This window comes from Molothrus ater, chromosome Z (genome assembly GCF_012460135.2).
Source record: "Molothrus ater isolate BHLD 08-10-18 breed brown headed cowbird chromosome Z, BPBGC_Mater_1.1, whole genome shotgun sequence".
Classification (NCBI taxonomy): Eukaryota; Metazoa; Chordata; class Aves; order Passeriformes; family Icteridae; genus Molothrus; species Molothrus ater.
Window position 1 is genome coordinate 26,133,734 of NC_050511.2, and position 21,805 is coordinate 26,155,538.

General features: G+C 44.0%; 1 protein-coding gene across 4 annotated transcripts in view; it reads left to right on the forward strand.

Moving 5' to 3' along the window:
• The first annotated feature begins 9,929 nt into the window (after positions 1 to 9,929).
• KANK1 (KN motif and ankyrin repeat domains 1) overlaps positions 9,930 to 21,805 on the forward strand; it is a 129,979-nt gene continuing 118,103 nt past the window's right edge. For 2 of the 4 annotated variants that reach the window (XM_054517913.1, XM_054517914.1), the window contains exon 1: positions 20,207 to 20,305. The gene's annotated coding sequence lies outside the window, so the exon portion shown is untranslated. Of the gene's footprint in view, positions 10,019 to 20,206; positions 20,306 to 21,805 lie in introns of those variants that run through there. The other 2 variants (XM_036403177.1, XM_054517911.1) reach the window with 2 other exon arrangements.

Consider the following 21,805-nt stretch of genomic DNA (forward strand, 5'->3'; position numbering starts at 1 on the left):
CATGCCCTGTCCTGTGGCAGCACATGAGTGGCAAAGTCTGTGCACAGCCCCAGGTGTCAGCCCACACTTGCACATCTGGCAGATGTAAGGAGTCCATGCCGGGTATGAGAGGGTCAGCAGTAATGCCCAGAAGTATAAATGTCAGTGCATTTTGAAAACATTTTTGAACAGTCAAGGTAGCTGTGTTTGGTCAGCACAACGAACCCTGCATGGGCAGCCCCAACACTGGATTTCCTGGATTGCAGAACAGTATCTATACAGGGAGCACACCTTTCATGCTACATGAAAGAAACCACAACATCAGGAAGTGATGGACTGAACTGGCATGACCATGAGTAGGAGTAGCCACATTTGTGGTGGGTACAGAGAAAAGCGGTGTTGTCACTTAAAATTGGCAGATGTGGGTTATTTAACCTCTTCTGGGAAGCTGAATGCTTTCTTGTTATGTTTCCCACCAGTTGTGAAGGCTTGGGAAAGTGAAAGCAAGCATTTAAACTCTTTTTTGTTGTCTCTCTTTTTGTCTGTTGGAAGTATCATTGTCTCAAGTACTTCAGAAAGGGCAATTAAAGCTTAGCAGAGAGCCTGACATTGAGCCAGCTGGGACTCTTCTAGGTGTTTCAATCTCTCAAAGCAATGCTTCTTATGAAAATGAAGCACACAATAATGGTGTTTTACTGGGGTTTACTGCACTACACTGCTGATGTCTTCTGATAGAGAGGAACACGTACAAGGAGTGCTCACAGGGTGTTGCCATTAGAAAAAGTCCCTTTTGATTACACGAATAAAGACAATACACTCTCACAGTAGAACTCAGTTTGTGTTTTGGAAAGCTACAGTAAATTCTAGCATTCATTGAGCACTTCACATAGTGACTATGTTCTGTCACTCTTTATGTTCTTACAGAGGGATTAGTTTAAATTTCTCATTTTCATTCAAAACCAGACTGTTTTGCAACTGTTCAAGAATTAAAAAACTAACCTTGAATCACTCAATAGTGGTCAGTAAAAGATCCTGAAAACATCAAACAAAGTGTTTAGCTGACGAAACCAAGCAAACTGAACCCATGAAGATGCTCAATAATAACTTTTATAAGAATAATTTAGAAAGTGTTGAAAGTTGTAACATTTTGTTCTTCCCGTCCTAAGCAATTTGATGCTTTGCACCCTTCAAAACAAAATTTTCTCTTTAGAAAAAAAATACAAAGTTGAATTTTACTTTTTTTTAAGTTTCTCTTCATTATTTTAGAAGATACCTAAATCATTACACACCCTTTTTGCTATCTTCTTTTAGAACTATGTCTTGTTACAGAAATAAGGGTTTTCACTATCAGCCTCTATACATGGAATATTTCTAAACATGCAGCTACTGGTAGGATGCAAATTACAAAAGTAAATGAAATAACCAAAGGGACAAGGTGTTTCAGCTGGATGGCAAGAGGACTAAGTCTTGTGCATTTAATAAACATGTGTAAAACAACTGGAAGGGAAGATTTCCTAGCACACATTTCTAACTTTCCCAAATGTGAACATCTGTGCAAATTTCTTTTCCCCAAGAAGAGCTCACTGGAAATAAACAAACAAACAAAAGCAAGCTTACCACTACAACATCTAGAATTTGAAAGTGCCAGAAAGCCATCTTAAAACCTTAAGAACCTCAAACAAGCATTTCTGGACTTAACAGATAGTGAAGAAAGGAAGTATGCACAAAACCCTATCCTTTCCTTTATTTGCAGTTGGCTTTTCAAGAGATAAACAGTCCCTTCTCAGGTATCAAAAAAAGATTGCAAGTGCTCCAAAGTGTGTTCCTTTTTGACTTAAGACATAAAATCCTGGGCTCAAATCCAAACCCTCGAGGAGACATTTTTCCCAGATGAAGAAAGGGAAGGGGAAGGGAGAAGGGGAAGGGGCTGTAAGCAAGAGCAACTTTAGAAAAACTACATTGATAGCACTTGCCTCAGAGGCTGGAGATTTGTTAGCAGCCTGGAAGAACGGCATCTTCACTGTACTTCATACTGCCAGCTTTTAACATTGGGAAAACAATATTAAATCAACACTGTCTAAAATATTTCAAATAAGGTGGTTAATGTAAGAGGCTTCAATCATTGATTAAATTAGGAAGAGCAAAACTCTTGTAATCTGTGGCAGATTAAAGAGCATATGGGATGTGTAAAAAGGATTGCTCAGCTCAGGTTGCAGGGAAGCCCAGTTGCCCCCAAGGCCTGCTGCAGCCTAGGACAAAGGCTGCAGCTGAGTGAAAAAAATACATCAATTAATAAGCAATCAGAAAGGAAAGATCAAAACACTGCTAGGAACAAAGGGAGCAGTACTTTAAATGGGCAGGGTAAATTGCTGAATGCATCTCACTTTCTAGACCATGTGGGGCACTCAGCACCAAAGTGAGGACTGTTATGCAGTAATGGCAGCTGTCAGGCAAAAAGAAATCGTAAAATATTTAAATGAATAAAATAGAGAAAAATCTATTTTTTCCTAGTAAAAACATTCTTTTTTTTTGGTGGGGCTTCTGTGGATTTGGTGAGCTGTGTTTCTTTGGTTATTAATTTCATGGGTTTTGTTTCATTTTGTCTTAATTTTTTTTTTAATGCTGGCTTCCTGGATTTTGCTAGTTTACACAAAGATCTGGGAAACTGCAAAAGCAACAAACAAAAGGCACACTGCTTTCACATCCCTCCTTTGAAGGAGGCAGAACAAACTTAGGAGCTTAGGATTGCTGCTTTCAGGAGAGAATTCAGGCTGTTTAGGAGGAGTGACACAGCCCTGCACATCTCCTGCAGTAATGGGTGTCAGGAGTGACCACTGGTTGCACATCCTATGCACAAAAGGGGTGCTATGGATGGAAATTACATAGCTTGGAAATAATATCAGACAGGCATAGTTTGAGGAAACAGAGGGCATTGCAGCATGCCCTGTTATTTCCACTGGTTTTGGTTCACTGGTAATTTTCTGTATTGCTAATTGGTGGAGGAGGCACCCAGATGTACCCCCCCAGTGGCTTTGCAGCTCTGGGATCTGGCTCACAAGGCAGGCACCACCACCAGGGCACTGGCCCTGCAGCACCAGCTGCTGTGAGAGCACTCAGTGTTTCCATGGTGAAGAAAATCTTCCTAGAAAGGCTACCTGAGCCTTCCTACAGGGCTGATCATTCCCACCGCCTGGTAAGGAAAAGCATATAATGTAAAGTACTTGTGGTCGCAAAACTGGAGCTTGTTTAATCCTCCTTAACTTCAGCAGCTCTCTTTCAGACAGTTCCCATCCCTGCTCTCCCTGACACTGCTGTAACTCACCGCCTGCCCAAGATCCCTTTGCCTGACTCCCGTGAACCTGTGTGTGGCTTGAGTTGGACACTTCAGCAGAGAAGGGAATGCCCACAAAAGTGGTCGAGTGGCTCACAGCTCCACAGGCACACCTGCAGAAGCACCATGCAGCAGAGTTAGGACACAAAAAACTGGGGCTCTTCATGTGTTCCAGTGTGGTCTGAGACAGAGAGAGGATACCTGTGTCCCCACAACAACTGCCAGGCCCCAGGTGAAGCATCTGGCCACCAAAATAAAGCAACGGCTTAGTTTAATGGATTAATCTGTACTTACTGTCTGTACCAGCTAGTGTTGGCAGTAGGTACATCTGAGGGCTGAAGGCTTACACTGTTAGTCATGAGTTCATTGAAACACAAACACAGTATCTTTACACCAGGCACGTTGTACTCCTGCTGGTGCAAAAGCCAGTGTTGGATGCTTCAGGATGAAAAATCTTTGTGAGTTATGAGAGAGGATCTACACCCACAACCAGTGTTATAAAGCACAGATTAATCAGCATGGCAAGCATTTGAAGAACAAATAAACTGTAGCCAGCCTCTGCAAAGCAGCTTCACGCTGATGTCATCCAAACAGGAGCAAAAGGCCTGTTGTCTTCTTCAGCCTGATGTCTAGTCAAGATGAGACCTTTAGTGTTGAGAGTCATCATTAAATGACCATCAGATGGGCCCTTACTTGTTAAATCAGTCAGCAGGTGAGAAGAACAGAATATGGGTCCACCACCTTTCACAACAAAATGCCCAAGTACATCAAGTTTTTTCTTGTTTTTTTACATTAAGGCCCTTAATAACCTAGTCATATTTCTTTAAAAAAAGATACTGTGCCTCTAATTTAAAATACTCTCATGAACTTGTAACTAGAATGAAGGTTGAAAAACACTGTAGGACAGTTGTCTAATGAATTTGATGAAAGCAAATAATCATTTGTACAAAGTAAACAAATTTGTCTATGCAGGAGAGAATAGGACCTATCTATATCCTACCTATCTCCACAATGAAGGAGAAACTCCTCCAATGAACAACGCATGATGGAAACAAATGCTGGGGTCATTAGCTTCCTCATTCTGCTATTCCTTGGCATAAATTTAGGATTGCATCCAATGAGTCTAACTTTGGGAGTTGATTTTATCAATTTCTTGTTCCAGCAAGAAATTGCTAATGTTTTTTCTGTCCTGAGTTTTCCCTGTAGATGTTGTTTTGCCTATTACTATGGGTCTCAAGTTTGCTTCTGGGGTGCTGTAAAATTTTTTCTCCCTGCCCTGGCATGTAAGACAAGCATCCTGTGCTCTCACGAGCTGTCATGCAGATATGCTCATCTTCCCTAGCACAGGCGTCCAAAGAGACCTTTGGTGATAATTTCAGGTTTCAGCATGATTTTCCAATGTCGTTCAAAACCCCAGCTGCTGTATGCACATATCCCATTAAGGAAATTATTCTATTAATCTCTCAGGTGAATCATGACAGGCATCAAGTCCAAGTAAGGCCTTTTGCAGAGATTGAGCTTGGTTGTACAACTTCATTATACTGATGATAGAACTACATTAAACTGCAGTGGCCTCCTCATCCTGCTCAAAAATAAAGGTCTGGGAGCTCTGGGGAATCAAGCATTCTTTAAAATATTTCAGGGACATAAGTTTGGTGGCAACTTTTTCCTCAGTCATATTAGAATTGCTCAAACCTTGGGGAGCATATTTTGACACTGCTTCTTCAGGCAAGTGCTACATTTCATCTAGTAAATGATTTCTGGAGTTGCATTCTTGTGCATTCATGCACAAATCAAGAACACTGTTCTGCCTCAAATATCCATAGGCCTAATGGTGAAATCCAGGACAATGTGTGGCAAACAGCAACATTTACCCTCCAGCACTGAAAACTCTGATGATGGAAAATCAGGTGCCCTGCTGCATTCTTTCATCTCACTCTGGACTCAGGAAAGCATATGGTATTTTTTCCCTGCTGCCACTGGTGTGAGCCATGAACCAGGGTGGAAAAAGTACCCCGCCTTCTTTTGTGTTTGTGTAACATCCTTCCTTTGCAGATGGGGCTCTGCAGAAATCAGCCATGCATTGTGAATTGCCTGTGGTCTCCTGTGCTGAGAAAAGAGACACACTGTGCATCTACTGAAACTGCTGCATCCCTAAAAGTAAGTCAGGACAGCAGATGCACAAGAGAGAAAAAGCTGGGCTTTTACAGGTTTGCAGTGGAGAGGATTACTCTGCCTCTCAGCTGCCATGCCCACTGTGCGGGGTCATTCACACCAGTGAAACACATCACCCCTGCTCTCACTGTGGTGTGCAGAATACTCACAACAGCAAACGTTCAGTATTTTTAAAATAGTGTTTTATTTAATTCCTTAGGCTGATATCCAGATTTGGCATTGGCAGCTGCTTGGCAATAATCAGCACTTCACAGTGTCCTTGAGAGGCAGAGGTGCCTTTGATGGGCGATACTCAGCAGCACAGCCCTGCCCTGCTTAGCCCCTCTCTGTTCAACAGACAAAGGCAAGGAGCCAGGGGTGGGAGGGTCACTCTGTTCTGGTCATTCTTAGGTGGGTGCCTGAACACCACTTCCCATGTGCCAAATCTTCCTTTTGGATAAAAAAGAAATGTGTGTTTTTTTCAGGTAAGTGGTATTTCTAGAATGGACAAAATAAGGCACAGGAAAATATTACCACTTCCTATGGAAAGAACATTTCAACTTTTTGTTTTGTTTGGCAAAATTAGAATTATTCTTCTCATAAAATTTTCATAGGATTGTTTTTTTTTTTAATACATCAGGACTGTTTCCACTACCCCTACAAATCGGGTGACGTTTGCTGTGGCTTAAGGGGCTTCCCCGAACCTGTGAGCCTTGTGGAACTGCCAGCATCCTATTTTCTGAGGTTAGAGAAATGTGGGAGAAGAGAAAATATGCAATTTATGAGTTAGGGTGCTGGGGAGCTGCTTGCTGTGGAGCCACAGATGTACATTGCAGTTTGACGAAGACCTAAGGCAACTCATCTAAGATAACTATGGCCTCTCATGCTTCTCTACAGTGGCAGCAAAGTAAAAAATACAGCAAAGCCAAATACAGCAGCAGAGGAAATGTCTGATGTCCCTCCTTTCCACACTTTTACAAAAGTGTGCCATAGACGGGAACATGGTTAATGCAACCTGCCTCTAAATTTAGCCCGCAGATCACCTGTACTCAGGTGCACTGGCAGCACAGAGGATGCTGAGGTGACTGACCCAGTGGCTCCTGAGTAAGCTGTGAGGGATGTCCAACAAAAAACAGGTTTCAGGCATGGGAAGTGTTAAAATCCAGAAGGATGTGGCCTGAAAATCCATGAGAGCTCACTCTGCCTGAGCGTCTGCTCAACCCACTGCAGAAGGGCAGGATGATTTCTCTGAAACCTCCTTGTTTTCAACACATGCTCTATGCATGCAGAGGGTTTATCTGTATTGTGAGCAATCTGAAACGTCTGTCAAAGCATACAACAATATTTACTGGACCACATCATGGAAAAATACAATGTGTTATCTCTCTTCAAAGTATTGCTTTTACTTACTTCCAGACATGCCCCTTACGATTTCCTTCTCAGACATGGGCATCTAGCTTTTTGAAGGAAATAGGTGGGTTTAGGATTTTTTGGGGTGGTAGGGACTTTCTCTCTAAATATTTAATAGTCCAGACTTCCTACCTGTCAGAGCAGATTACAAATAAAAAACACCCAAAAAGAGCTAGAAAAGCCCTGCAAAAGCACGTATTCCCAGCCCAGTGTCTCTTGCTGGTGCTTAGGCTGAGCGAGGCAAACACGCACTCCCACAGTCCCAGGTGGGAGCTGCACAGGCATCTCTGAGGTGACAAAGCCAGTGCCAGTGCCCAGCTGAGAAGGAGGAACCTCCTCCTCATGGCTCACACCTGTGAAAGAGTAGCAACGCATTAACATCTTCATCCCCCTTTCTCCTGGAGGCTTTGGCTGGATTAATTAGACAGAGACAAGTTTCTCTCTTTGGTGCTCGACAGGGTGGGGCCTCTGTGCTCTCTCCAAGCCTTCCCTATATGCATGTGCAGGGCAGATGGAGCAGACTGGAGGTGCTTACTGGCTCCCCTCACTTCGAGTTCGCCTGTACACCCCTCTGCCCCATTTGGCAGATCCCCGGGGCTCCCAGTAAGTGCACTCTGCATCTACTCTGCAGGGCCAGACAAGCTCCAAGGAGCTGAAGGGTGAACCAAGACCTTTTAATTGCATCATCAAAGGAAAAAGCCCCATCCACTGCATGACCTTGCTGAAAAAATTCTGTCATTCTTACGTAAGTAATGCAACAATTGACTTCTTTATTTAATTTCACTTATTTTAACTGTCAAGAGCTGGCAGCTCTTGAAAGAAAGGATTAAGTGGGAGAAGTGAAAGAGTACTATCTGCTTGCTCTGTACACTGCCGTAGTCTGAGTGCTTTCATTCTGTTTGCACAGTTTCTGGTACAACATGGTCCTGACCCAACTAATCAGATGAATAAACTGATGGTAAGGAGCTGTTTGCTAGTCTGAATATACTTTCTTTTTGGTTGCTAATATAAAAAATGGTAAGTGGTGCTCACTGTTATCTCGATTACTTCTTTCATCAGTAACCCCTTTTTTTTAGAGTTGGTAATTCAGCCATTAAAAAATAGCCTCTGGATGGGAAGTTAGCAGTCAGGATTAATAACTATTAGCATCTTAAAGAGCTGCAGGGCCTGTTTGCAAATTTGGACTGACACTATATCCAAAAATATGTGGGTTTGAATTAAAATGTGCAAAAATATTTTTTTTTTTAAATAAAAGCTCTGTGGTTTACGTCAATGTCATAGCAGCTTTACTTAGAAAAATACTAGATGTGATTTAATCTCTAAAATGTTTTAATGGCTTCAGAGATTTCAGAAGAAATACTGGAAATTATTTAGATGGAAATATCACTGAGCCTATTAGCTTTTTATAGAATGAGAAAACCGTAGCATTTTTGCCTAGCATTACTTCATTGTGGTCCATAGGGGAAAAAAAAAAAAACCAAAACAACAAACCAGAGATTTTCAAATTTCCTTAATATCCTCCTTCATCTATTCTGGAATCAATATTCATTGAGAGAAACTTTGGTGGTCTCCATTCATGAACTTCAGGTATCATGTAAAAGAAAAAAAAAATCGGGAATATGCAGGGCTTTGGGAGAATTAACCAGGGAAAGGCAGAAGAAAAGCAGAGAAATTACACAGAAAGAAGGACATTAAAAGGGATCAGAAGATGCTAGTATTTGATAGCACACTGCATGTAAAACTAGAAAAAGCAAGGAGTGTTGCACCAAAGCTGTGCCCTTTTGCTCTGTAAAGTAACTCACAATAATCACCTTGCAGGATCCTATATTCAGAGCTGGAAAAGAAAGGCATTGTTTTCTGTACACTCCTGACTTAGCTGAGTCTCCTGCATCTTGCTTACTCCTGGCCTGTGGATTCTGATTTTTATTTGGGAGCGACTGTCCCGTGAAGCCCTTCCTGGCATCATCACAAAGCTTCTGAATAATTTGCTCCTGGAGACACTGGAGCCCTGGGGCAATGGAGATAGCTCTTGAGATAAGAGTGGGAGGAACCCATCAATCCCTTCCGAATATTCAAACCCTTAAGCGAAAAAAATTCAAGGCACACAAAAACCGGGACTACTGTATCCTTTCGTAGCTGAAAAGGCTTTAGAGATGGCCTGTTCTGACCAGTAAAAATCAAGGCACGAGTCTAAAAACTTTGTTTCTAAGCTGAGGTCCACAAAACAATGCAGAGGGAGCTGATGCCCATTATGCTCTTTGAAAGCCCTGCCGAGGACCCCATCCAACCCAGTGCAGCCGGAGGGCACATTCTGCCGAGGCTCCAACACGAGGAGAGCCTCCACTGGGGAATCCCAAATCCCTCGGCACTGGACTGTGTACTAGCCTGGGACAGGTATCGGATCTGACCCCATGTATTGGACCTGCTGGGGCCAACACTCCTTTTCTGAACCAGTCTCTCCAACCTGCACACATGGCGTACCCCACTTGGGTTAGACCCCGGCAGATCTTCCCAAGGATGCTGAATTTCCAGGCGCAGCCCCGACGGTAACCTACTCTCCCTGACGAGGAGCTCCCGCACCCCAGCGAGCCGCCGAGCTAGGCTCTCAAGCGGGGGGCAAAAAAACTCCGGTCTGCTGCCGCTGCCACCGGCCCTCGCACTCAGCGCACCGCCGGGGCTCCCCCGCCACGCCGTCCACCCAGCGAGGCCGCCCCGAGGCTCCCGGTGCCGCGGCGGGGCAGGAGGGCAGGGTGAAGGTGCAGGAGGGCAGGCGGGCCGGGTGGGGATGCAGGGGGGCCGTGTGGGGGTGCAGGGGTGCAGGCGGGCCGTGTGGGGGTGCAGGGGGGCCGTGTGGGGGTGCAGGGGTGCGGGAGGGCCCTGTGGGGGTGCAGGGGGGCCGTGTGGGGGTGCAGGGGGGCAGCAGCCCTGCCCGGCGCCGGAGGGTGGCCGGAGGCGCCGCTCTGGTTTTGGGCAGCGCGCAGCCGCAGTGCGGCCGCCGCCGGGTACAAAGCGGGGCCGGAGCGCTCCGTGGACTCGCAGCGCGGCGGGAGGGAAGGAGGGAGGCGGGGATAGAGGCAGGAGCTGAAGTTTTGCGGGGTCACCGGAGCGCACCCCAACCTCCTCGCCGGGACGCGGAGCCCGGAGGTGAGCGGCGGGGGACGCGATTGGGATGGGCTGGACGCGGGCGCTCGGGCGAGGGGCAAGCGGCAAGCGTAGCGGCGGCGAAGCTGCTGCTGCTGTCGCTCTCGTCGAGAGGAGCAGCGCAGCTCTCCCTGGCCCCGGGGGAGCGCCTGGGTCTGTCGGGAGCGGGGAGCGGACGGTCAGCCACGGCGCTGCCCACCCTGGTAGGAAGACGGCGGTCCCGGCGGACCGGTCTGTGAGTGTGTCGCGAAGAGTTGTTGATCTCCCTCCCCGTTTTGATTAAAAATGCTGGATTATACCAAACGAGGCGCGGACGCGCGTATTCCGTGCATCGCCGCATCCCGCCCGCTCTCGAAGCCGCGACCCTGCCCGGCTCCCCCGGCCCCGAGGGAGGCGCTGCCAGGTGCGGTGGGAAGTACCTGGGCACGGGAGAGGAGGGGTGCAATGGGTCACACGTGAGAGCGGTGTTCACCGGTGCTTTGTTTAAATGGACCGTCACTAACTTGTGAGCCGGCACTTCAAAAGAGTAGAGATGTTTTGGGGGGTAGGGGGATGGGAAAAGGGGAAGGTCTTGAGCTTTGATGCTCAGTACATGAAAGTGCCTTAACTTTGGCTGCTCTTCACGAATCTCACGAATGCTCTTCACGAAAAAAGAAAAAACCCAACTCACAAACTCTTATAGACATCCTGAAGTGTTTGAAAACAGTCTTACTTTTTCTGAAACAACGCTGTGGGACCCAATAGCTTGATACACATTTACGTGTAAAAACTGATCCAGATGTAATTACAAGCCTCAGTAATGACAGTGGCTTTTTTGTGACTGCTTTGTTCCCGAGTTACACATAAGACCAAGCTGAGTTTAACTTTTTTGTACCTATGTTAAGGTCAGGTGTAATGTGCTTTTGTTAAATCAAAGCTTTCAAACATTTAAGTAGCAGCTGAGCCCGTCTGACATACCAGTAGCATAGTTGACTGCCTTGTATCTTGGCAAGCCATGAAAGATACCATGACAATTTGCTGATTAAATATATCGGTTGTATCTTACCCTTTTATTTCACCCCTTCTGTCAGAGTGACTAGGTCTTATTAAACGTTGTGTGGGTGTCTGTTGAGAAAGAAGGACAATATCAGAAAAGTGAGAGGAGGCTGATCGGGGTTAATGTGTGAATTTTAGAAAGGCCAAACTAATTTAAAAAGTGTTCATGATGTGCAGAGAAAGCCCTGACATTTTTGTTCAGGTGGTGTGTCAAGTCCTTAGAAGTGCTGCTTTGGTCTTCAAGTCTGTTTTCCAAAGGGAGTGGGTGCCAGTAGGGCAAAGTGGTACTGCCAGACAGGAGTAGGGCTGAGTCCAATCCGTGCTGCAAGCAGTACTTTTGAAGTCTTGTTTCTCTTCTGCCTGGGAACATTTGCCATATATTAGTGATTAGATGAAATAGGATTCTACCCCGAAACTTCTTCCTCAAGAGGAGATGAAATATTGTCATATGACAGGATAGCCTGTGTCCTCCTCTCTTGGGTCTGAGTGAGAGAGGTTGCAGCTCTGGTGTGGGGCAGTGGGGTGGGAAACTTGTTGCATTCCACACAGGGGAATGGGGAGGTCACACCAGTGCCAGGGGCAGTGGCACAACTCCATGTTGTGGCAGAGTATGGGCTTAAGGATAGGTGGATACAGGCTCTTGTGTGCCTCAAAATCTGTAGCTTTGCTGTCCATGTGTTTAATGGAATTTGGTGTTACATTTGACTCTGTTTCATTTGTCTGACATCACAGTGTGGTTTTTCCCTTTGTATTGCTAGCAATCTAACTAGAAGGAAATTCATATTGTGAAGTGTATTTTGGTGACAACTTCTGTAGCACTCCAGCCCATACAGGAGTCCCTAGTGTCTTAATTTTTAAATTTGTGCACACCTGCTTTCTTTTAAGATTGGGCTTTACTTCAAAATTGCACTGGAGAAAGCCTTGATTGAAAACTGAATGTGAACTGGTTTTAGGTGTCTTTATAAATACCACCTCCTTGGGAGAACCTGCTATGGAGATATTTCTTGTAGCACAAATGACTTCACTTTGAGATGAGTTGATCCAGTAGCTCCCCCTCAGTATCTGTTTGCCTTCTCTCACTCTAGCAGTTTTCTTAGGTTTGTAAGCTTCTGGTACAGCTTGTCTCAATTTCTGCAGTGCACTGCATGTCTAAATAATAGATGGTGAAAGTGAAATGAAAACGTCCAAATGAAGAGTCAGTTTTGCAAATGATGCAGAGCTCCTGAAGAGCTGTCGGGAATGGGCATCTGATCATGCTTTTAGTTGCTAAAACATTAGGTGTTAACTGAGGAGAGTTGCAGATTTTCTTGTGGTGTCAGCACCTGTTGAAGTGGTAGGTCATGGAGATGAAGGGCTTTTTCCCTAGTCATTTAGCTAATGGAATTGTCTAATGGGCCAAAGGAGATGTTTCAGGCATCACTGCCTGTACTGTTTATCCATCCAAAAATTCTCATCTGCGCTTTAGAAAGGGAAGAAACATAATACTTGGAAAGTAGCTTGAAAGCTTGTGTGTATGTGCACAAGTATGAATTTTATCTAAAATTTTTGTGGGTTGTGTCAAGATGACGTGTTAAGCTGATGACTAGGTTTTCATGTTGTGATGATGAGGAGTTCATGTGGAATTGCAACAAGAAGTAGCAACGAACTACTTCCAAAAAATTATGATTCCACCTAAGTTCTTAAAGATGCAGTAAATGTAGTTTACAGATGACTTGAAATGCCAGCTGTAACTTTTTATGGAATTTATTTGAGAAGTCTTTTGTTTAAATATAAAAATATCTAAAAATAATGTATGTTTATAAACCTTTTGTATATTTCACAAGCCTTTATGAAATAACAATATTTATGAATATTATTTAATAAGTTCATCTTGACTAGAGATTGAGATTTATGGTGAGGTTTATAATGTGTTTGAGTCTAGTGGGAAATGATTCATTTTAAGTATCTTAATAGTATCTGCTTGCATGGTTGAATAATTGGCAGTGCTGTAAAAAGGCATTTAGGCATCTCAAGGGAAACTACTTAGGGCTGTCAATTCTGACACTCCACAGTTGTCTCTTGCTCCCATTATAGAGGCTATATATTGAGGGGAAATAACATGTAAATTATATGACTGTTCCCAGCTATCAAAAGACTGGTACCTGAAGAGAAATAAATACATGTCAGGAATTAACAATTGGCATAATTGATATTTTTTTCAGTTTATATGTTTTCCTGGCAGTGTTGTATTGTGAATTATACTTGTAAGGTCTATCTAGTGTGTTCTCTAATTCTGAATTCTGCCCACATATTTTACTTTGGGAAACTGTATCTGCAGTCATGACAGTAGTGTTGAGACTTGTGGTTAAATCTGAATAGTGATTCAGGCCATGTTTATATTTGTACTTTGACAAAGGTTCCCTGGCAAACTCCAGAAAGCAGAAAGATGTATGTGGTGATAGTCACTTTTTCACCATTAATGGTGTAGTTGTCCATGATGAAGAAGAAAGGAAATAACTTGTAGGGTGCTGTAGTGAACATGGGAAATGCTTTCTGAGCTTTGATAGTAATGAAAAAAAATCTGTCTTTCAGGAGGGGTGGCAAGAGCATCTGATCTCTCTTTTAGGCTGCCGCAGACTCTGGGCTCTTAACCCTGTATTAAGCCCAATGACTAGTCTGGCTAAAGCATAACTTAGGAGGTGACATCCTGTTGGACTTAAAGCACTCCCACAGGTTTCCCTTGTCACTTAATGCCAATTTTTTGTGTTTTTCTGAGCTCAAAAATGTGTTTCTGATTTCTAATTAGAGCTGTACTGAGGAAGGATAGCTGGCAATTAAACATGAGTCATGAATGCATGTTTTCAATGTCCCTTTAATTCTTTGGAGATGTGAGTAGACTGAAGACAGAGGAGTCGGACAAGATCAGTTGGAACTTAATTGTGGATAAGCGTTGTCAAACTGAGTCTGGTCTTTTCAAAAGCCCAGCTACTGTTCACATACTCTTCTGATGTATGGGCTTCCTGTTGCACGCAGGAGCCAAAAGTAGACCCAGATACCTGCCCTGCTGTGTTGGAGGTTGTAACTACCTTTCCCTAAAACAAGCCATCTCCAGAAAATGTTCTGGTGAAGGGGATGGTGGGAGGATGTTGAGCATTGGGGCTGTCCCAGCCTGCTTTGGGGCTCAGGGATAGTGCTGTGTCCCATCCCTCACGCAGAGAGAGATGTCTGTGCCGTCCTGGAGCACTGGGATGTTGCTGTGTCTCACACAGAAATCAAGACTAACAAGTGTCAGTGAGAGAACTCTCCTACATGCATAATACATCTGTTTTTCCATCTTCTCTGCAGCTGTGTATGCCATGAGCTACAGCAGCTTTTTGTGGTTTTGGGGGGTGGTTGGTGTCCAGGAGGGCAGTGGGGACACCTCAGTGGATTTCTGGGACAAATGTTTGTGCCGCCACACTTAGGGGATGGAATGGTGGTCTGTGCTGGCCTGGTGTTGTATTAGGTTGCTAGTGCTCTGAAGTTCCTGCCTGTAGATGCCCTAAGCTGCTGATTGTGGAAATCTAGAAGGATTTACTGTTGCGTTCTTCCTTATCTAGATGTACCCTTTCCTCATGCCAAGGACCTTGCTTTTTCTTACTGGTCTGCCATCTTCTGGGCCCAACAAGTTCAGTGCATTTACATGAAACAGTAGTGCCCTGGCAGGAGCCGATTGCACTGCTGCTGAGGGTTCCAAGAAGATACAAACAGTCAAAATATTGGTTATTGAACAAGGCACTAGCCTTAGTAAGGCTGCTTTGGGTTGAGAGGTTCTGTACCAGAGGTTTTTATCCAGTGTGAGGTACCCATACATCTAAGACTGATGAGGCCTAATCAATCCTGTATGTCTTGTATGAGTCTGTAAATAGTTAACATTGACTTTTAAACTCTTAGTCCCTGGACTTTTTTTCCTACTTTTTTTACTTTTACGTTTCAGGTAGTATTCCCAAGTTAGCTTCCATACAGGGCTGTTACCCACACAAGTGTCAGTCCTTCTCTTGGTCTCTCTTTATGGCTGCTGTGCACTGACAATGAGTTCTGTAGCATGTGAGCACACATTTCAGCCTCCTAATTGTATGGCTTGATCAGCACTTCTTGACATAAGGACAAACACTGATTTAGCTTTTATGCGCTATCTATTATTTTACATAATTCACCAGCCCCTTCCAAATAATGTGGTTTGGTCTGTTAAAGATTGAACTGTCTTTTTGAAGCCTCTTTCACAATTTGTAAGTATTTCTGATCCCTTCCCAATTTTGTAGTGTCATTATTAAGGGGGAGGATGCTGCCCAGATTGACTCAGATGATTTTGCACCACGAATTGCCGAGTGGTGCCAGAAATGTTTCTGTTTTATTCAGCGCCTGTGCCAGTCTCCACACCTCCTGGCTCTTTCCTGTTGACTCTGCCTGTGCCACAGGGACTTTACAGGGGCTGCAGCCAGGCAGAAAACCTGTGCCTGGCTGAAAGCAGTGAGCTCTTCTCTCACACTTTTGCTGCTACCTTCTTTCTGTTGGTGCTAATATTAATGTGGCTGTGGGACAAAACCGATTGGAACACTGATCTGGCTGGAAACAGATGTGCTGGAATACCTCCCCCCTCCCCTTGCCCCCGGCTACTTGATGTGTGCAGACTGTCCCACGGGCTGTGGCAACATAGCATGAGAGGGTGAGAAGCCTCAGCGGTAGTACAGGGATGCATCAGAAATTAACAGGCATGAAATCATGGTGCTGTGATTGCCTCCCGAGCCTGTGAGTTGGAAACCCATGTGATGTGGATTTGGTCTATTAGAACCTTTTTGGTAGATGAGGATCAGGAGCACTGATCGTCAAAGCCCTGCTTTGTGGGTGGGACTGGGAGAGCTCCTCGCCTTGCACTTTCTACTCATCAGCTACCAGCCTGCAACCTGTTAGTCTCAAAGACTAACATGTTGAGTTTAGTTTAGAATTAAACTAATTATCTATTTAAAACTAAACTAATTATCTCCCCCGAGCTATTCTGATCCCTTTATATTTTTTTAATTTTTTTTTTAACCTCAACTGTTTTCCCAGTTAACAGCTGGAAGTCTTCCCTGAAGTGAGACCATGTCAGAGGTTGAATGTGTTTGTTTAGGTGCATAAACATGGCGTGCGTGGTGGGGCTTCCATCAGAGTGTTTTCATTCACTTCATGAGCGGTTAAATGAGAAAAGGATGGTGCTCATTCTTGAGCTGTTTTGGAACAGCTGTGTCAAAAAGCCCCCAGGGACCTCGGACAATAGTGAAATCTCTGTGAATGATGCTCTTTTCATCACAGCATATGCAGAAGATCTCTGAGGGTTATACTAAATTAATCTAGTTTGGATATGGAAAGAAAGATACATACATGAGTGTTTTATGTGGGTATTCAGTACTTCTCCAGACAGAATTTGAGAAGAAGTGTAGTGACTGGGGAAAGTAATGTTTAGGTTTGGACTAGAGAATCTTTCTCTTTATTTACGTAGACACTTTTGAGTGTTTTAAAATTAGAATATGAAAAGTAACAAAGGACAGTCAAGATACTGATCGTGAGACAAAAGCAGGGGCACTTGACTGATGCCTAGTTATTAAATGAAGCAATATTGCAGAATTTTTCTCCCAATTTCCAGACTTCCAACAGAAGAGAAAGCAGAATGAAAGAGTTGGTAGGTCTTCTCAGTTTTGCAGCTTGGCAAACGCAATTTAAGGTTGTTGGTATTTTCTGACCAGTGCTTTGTTATTAACCCACCTGTCAGTAGACAGGTTGTTTCAATTCATCAGTGTTCCTTTGCAGTGTTAGTAGACTGATACATTAACATATATTCTACTTCCCGCTGCAGTTCAGTTTTTGGAGGGCTGCACTAGAGCAGAGCTTTGCTTTTTTTTTTTTTCCCGGGGTGTACCTACCTCAATAGGCGCAGCAAAATACCTGCTAAGAGATGTTTCGTTTAGCTGGCTGTTTCTTCAGAGTAGAAACTGGTGTTTCTATCAGGGGTGAACCCCACTGTGGGGGGGTTTGTTTGTTTGTTTTGTTTTTAAGGAGAGTCCTTTACTGGGTAATGACTCATGCTGGAATCTGACTTTTCACTCTGATTAGCCACAGATACACCCAGAGGTACCTGCCGTTCTGCAATAGATAACTTTAAAGTGCATTGTTTACATTTCAGATACCAAACCAGGGTGAAAATCAGGCTGTTCATTCATTGAGACCTGTCATGTAGCTGAGTGTGAGTGCACGTCCCTTCAGGCTCCATTAGCGTGAGTTAACTTTGTAATTGGGTTTCTGGGGCAAACAGGGACAGGAAGCAGAAGTAATTTGGCAGGCCAGGCTTAGCTTTTTTGTTCTGTGTGTTGTAAGTGCAGAAGAGAGCAGAAGTAAAAGAGTGGTGCAGAATGGCTGGAGAAATCCTAACAAAGCAGAGGACAGTTGTCAAAACTTGATCTGGATGTTGTGGAATATCATGGAACTTAACCAAGGTGGGACTTTACAGCTATATTGAAGCAGAATTTCTATAGCCTCCTGTGACTTTTTAGAGTCCTTCTCTTGCTGTATTCTTCAGCAGTAGCACTTTGCCTTGTAGAGTCTAGCAACAGAAAATTGCTTGCAACAGAAAATTCAGGCTTGCTGAATGAAAAGCAGTTGCCTCTACTCAGTTTTGAAGCTGCTTCACAATGAACTTAATAGAAATGTAAGTTTTGAAGTTGCTCTAAACTCTGCTCATAATACCTAGTTTTGCACAAATAAATCAAAAAAGAGAGTGGGGGGGGAATCCAAACCGAACTGTGAAATGCTAGATTTCCTGAATAGGGGAGACAGGTTTTGGTGTTTTTTCTTCCATTTTTTAAGGCATTGAAAGTCATTTGGCTCTTTTCAGGTGTTCAGTTTGGATTTACAGGAACATGATTAGAATTAAGCTGCCTTGTGGTATTTTTTTTTAAAACCACACTTCACATTTTTCAATTAATAACTTCACTTTTAAAACAATAGTCTTTTTCCCAGACTAATCTTAAGACTCAGAAAATGCAATATAAGAAGAGATTTTTTTAGCTTAAGTTCCATTCCTTCCTGATATGTGGGGCTGAACTTGTTCTTAAACTTTCAAGTTGCTGCTTTCTTGTTTTTTCTTCCTGCTGATAAGCTCTTGAAGGGTTTTCTTTCCTCAGATGAATGATAGTCTTACTCTGGCATCACTGACCATTTTCTCAACTTAGATTTTACCAGCAGCCTTCTCAGGCAGCTTTCTGTCCATGACAAGTCAGTAACATTCGAAGAATCACCTGCAAGACCAAGGTGAAATCTCTCTGAAACAAAGAGGTGCTGGAAATTACGTAGGCATGGTCAGCTGCAGTGTATGTATCTTGTCAGCATCGTTTAAGTGGGCTGACAAACTTGATGAATGCTTCTTACTTTGTTCTTGTAGTGTTATGGGCTGCTTTATGCATGGGGGTTTTTTGAGTTAACAAGGGTTCTGATGTGTGTAGTGGAAGTTGCCACGATCCTGATTCCATCTGTGATTTAGCACTGAGTCTTAGTCTCCTTAGTGTTTTTCTTGCAGTTTTTCATCCCATAAGTACTGCTGCTTGTGCCCACTGCCGTGTTTTTAAGCAATGTAGCAGGATCACACACACGAAAATACTAGTGGCTGCCGGGAGCCTTCTTACTGAGGAAATTTAAGGAAAACAAACCCCTCTTTGTATCTGTGCACACATCATGACTGTCACGAGTTATGTGGTAGGCGTGCTAAGGAGATGCAGTCGGTGCTCACTCCAGAGACCCAGCGCTGGGAGGTGCACGTCCTGGGAGGCTGCTGCTCCAGCCAGATAGGCAGTGCTCAGTCACCTAGTGGCTGGACCGGGATGTGGGGATCAAGAAAATGTGGTCAAAATAAAATGGAGTTCTTCAAGAATCTTATAAATAAACAACTGACAGAATATTGTTCACATTGTAAGGGGTTGTTGGTTTTGGTTGAAGCAGACTTGAGAGGGTTTCAGGGCTGTTACCTATAGCAATTCCATCTTTTGTTGGCCTGGGGCAGAGAAGGTTTGTGCATTTACAGCTGAATATTAAATCTCTGGCTCAGGAAGTGTTAGGTGCATGGATTTATTAGTCTTAATGCTGGTATATTTTTCATGCCCACAACTAGCCAAAAAAACAGGATGGCCTGCAGTTTGTTTTAAGGGGTAGAGATTAATGACAGTTTTATTGCAAAGCTACATTTGTAGTTTTGTTTCACAAGCGCAGGGTGACTGGGACAGGAAGGGACCTTTGTTGGTTCACAGCCTGCAGTTGAGCCTTTTGACCCTTCCACAGACTGCCCCTCCCTTAAAAGGAGCCCTACAGCTCCTCAGCAACCCCAGCTGCCTCTTGGTCTTCATGTGTTGTTCCCCTTGGTAGCCCCTCCCATCCCTCTCTCCCGGGCAGCGAAGCCCCCTGGCCCCCAGTCCGCATTGCTCACATTCCCGAGCTCTGCCGTGCACGAAGTGGGATGAGGGAGGTGGCTAAGCTGGTCCTCTGCTCTGGCTTGAAAACCACTGTTGTGAAAGCAGCCTGCCTGCTCCTGTCCTCCCTTTATATCCATCAGAGCCCTCCTGCCCACATAGCTCACATTCCTGAGCCGAATTTCATTTGGGATGGTGTTTTGCTTTGGATGCTGTTCCTGCTTGGTAAAACAAGTTTCCTTGTAGCTAGATCTTCATGGAAGAGCAGCAGTTTATGTCCCCTTGTTTAACACGCTTGGTGGCTATTCTGGATGGTACACCAAGGTCTCTTTGGTGACTGCAAGTGAGTGACATGGCAGATGCAGCAGTGAGGAGCCAGAGGTTTGGCTGTGCACGGGCTGAAGGAGAATGCTGGGGTCCTGGAGGAGACACCACTGGAGCTGGTGTCTGTGACTCTTGTGTAGGGAGGAAGTTTCATTGTAATGTTAATTAAAAGACTTTTCCTCCCCACCTCTTCCTCCAAGCGACTTGCTAATTTGCATCACAAAAGTGAGCCAGGGTTGTCTCCTGACTTTGTTTCAGAAAATAACAATTGTCTTAACTCTGAGTGAAAATGACACGATTTATGGGCTATTTTATGCATGCTGATGCATTCAAGTATAACTGTTAATTGAACTGTCTAATATTCTTTTACCACAATGTCCAGTTACAGCTAGTCTTTCATCAGTGCTGAGAGAGTCTCATTGCAAGGAGAAGGACTGTCTGGCCTGGGATACTGGTGTTGCCCTGTGGAAGAACCAGCTGGGTATGTAAGGCACTTTCCTGCACATCCTGTCTTCAGAAACAGTGAGCTGTTTGCCATGTTTTACTACTGCTAAGCCAGAGATTCTTTGAGAAATAGAAAATAGTTATAATGTATTTGTACACAGCTAGGAGCACTAACAATTTTCTGTCAGCCAACAGCCGTTTGTACCTATATTAAAGCTTAGTCAAACTGACTTTGTTGGAGCTGGAGCATCTCATCACTTTGATTTCAGTGCAGAAGTTGTCAAGCCACAAGGCTGCCCTGACATTCCTGTATAAAGTTGCTGTAAATATGTGTGTGACCAGTGTAGATGTACCACAGGTCAGAAGCAGTAGTTACTCCATATGTGCTTTTTCTCTTTCCTTTCTATTAATCTCTGGACCTTTGTCTAAAACCTAGAGTATTACAGAGACTGCAGGAGGGGCCGGAGTAAGGCATGGGGTATGTATTCTGTATTGCTCCAAGATTCATGTCTGTGCTGTGTTGCAAAATTGTCCTGTTTATTGCTCTTGCTCTGAATGGAAACACCTTTTGTGGCTGGCTAAACTTTGGAAAAGCATTTGGCCCAAGGAGGAACATTTTCCTTTCTTTGTCAAATAAAATCTTCCCTCGGACCAATGCTTGAATAGTTAGGTTGAGCTGTGTTAGGCCTGTCAAAATCCAGCTATTTTTTTTGCCAAAACTGAGGTAAGCTCCAGATAGAACTTAACATGTGCTCTTTCTCAATGAATTACTCACATAAAAGCACTTGCTAAACCATGTCTAGACTGCAAAGACCTGGATTTGGCTGAATCTAATTAAAGCAATGGTGGCTTTCAGGTACAGATTTAACTGAAGTATGTTATCCTGGCTTTTGCTAGAAGGAGGCTGACCATGGCTGAAGTGGTTTTGACTTGAATATGGAGGTAAATTCAAGTCAGATACCTTTGAACTGGTACTTCTGCCCACCTGCTTAGCCTGCCATAAAGAGAACATCATGTGCCTAGAGTAGGATAGCCATGGTGATAAGGGTTTCAGCACAGTCTTCTCAGAAAAATTGAAATCAACTTCCTGCTGGTTTTGGAAAATTAGGTGAATAATTCTGAGAGTTACCAGAAAGTTTCTGACTGCATTGCAGAGATATGAAGAGTCTTAAAATACCCTGCTAGAAATACTGGGTTTGATACTGGAGGTTAAACATGTTAGATGCACAACACTAACTAGTCCGTGCTGGCCAGCCACCCTCATGTCTAAGCTTGTGAGTTCATTGCCCATCTGTGCCCATTGCCTCATCTTAACTCAGGTTGATTACCAGCTGCTTATTGATTAAGAGGGATTAGGGGAGTCCTGGATGTCTAACACAGCTGGTTTCTCCCATCTCTGAGTAAGTCACTGAGTGGAAGTTGTGGTATTGCCTGTGGATCCCTCCCTGGAGCTGTTCAGGGTAGGTTTTACTGGAGTACAAAGAAGCATAATGTAACTCCTGGCTTCTGATAGTTCTACCTCATGGCCTTGAATGTT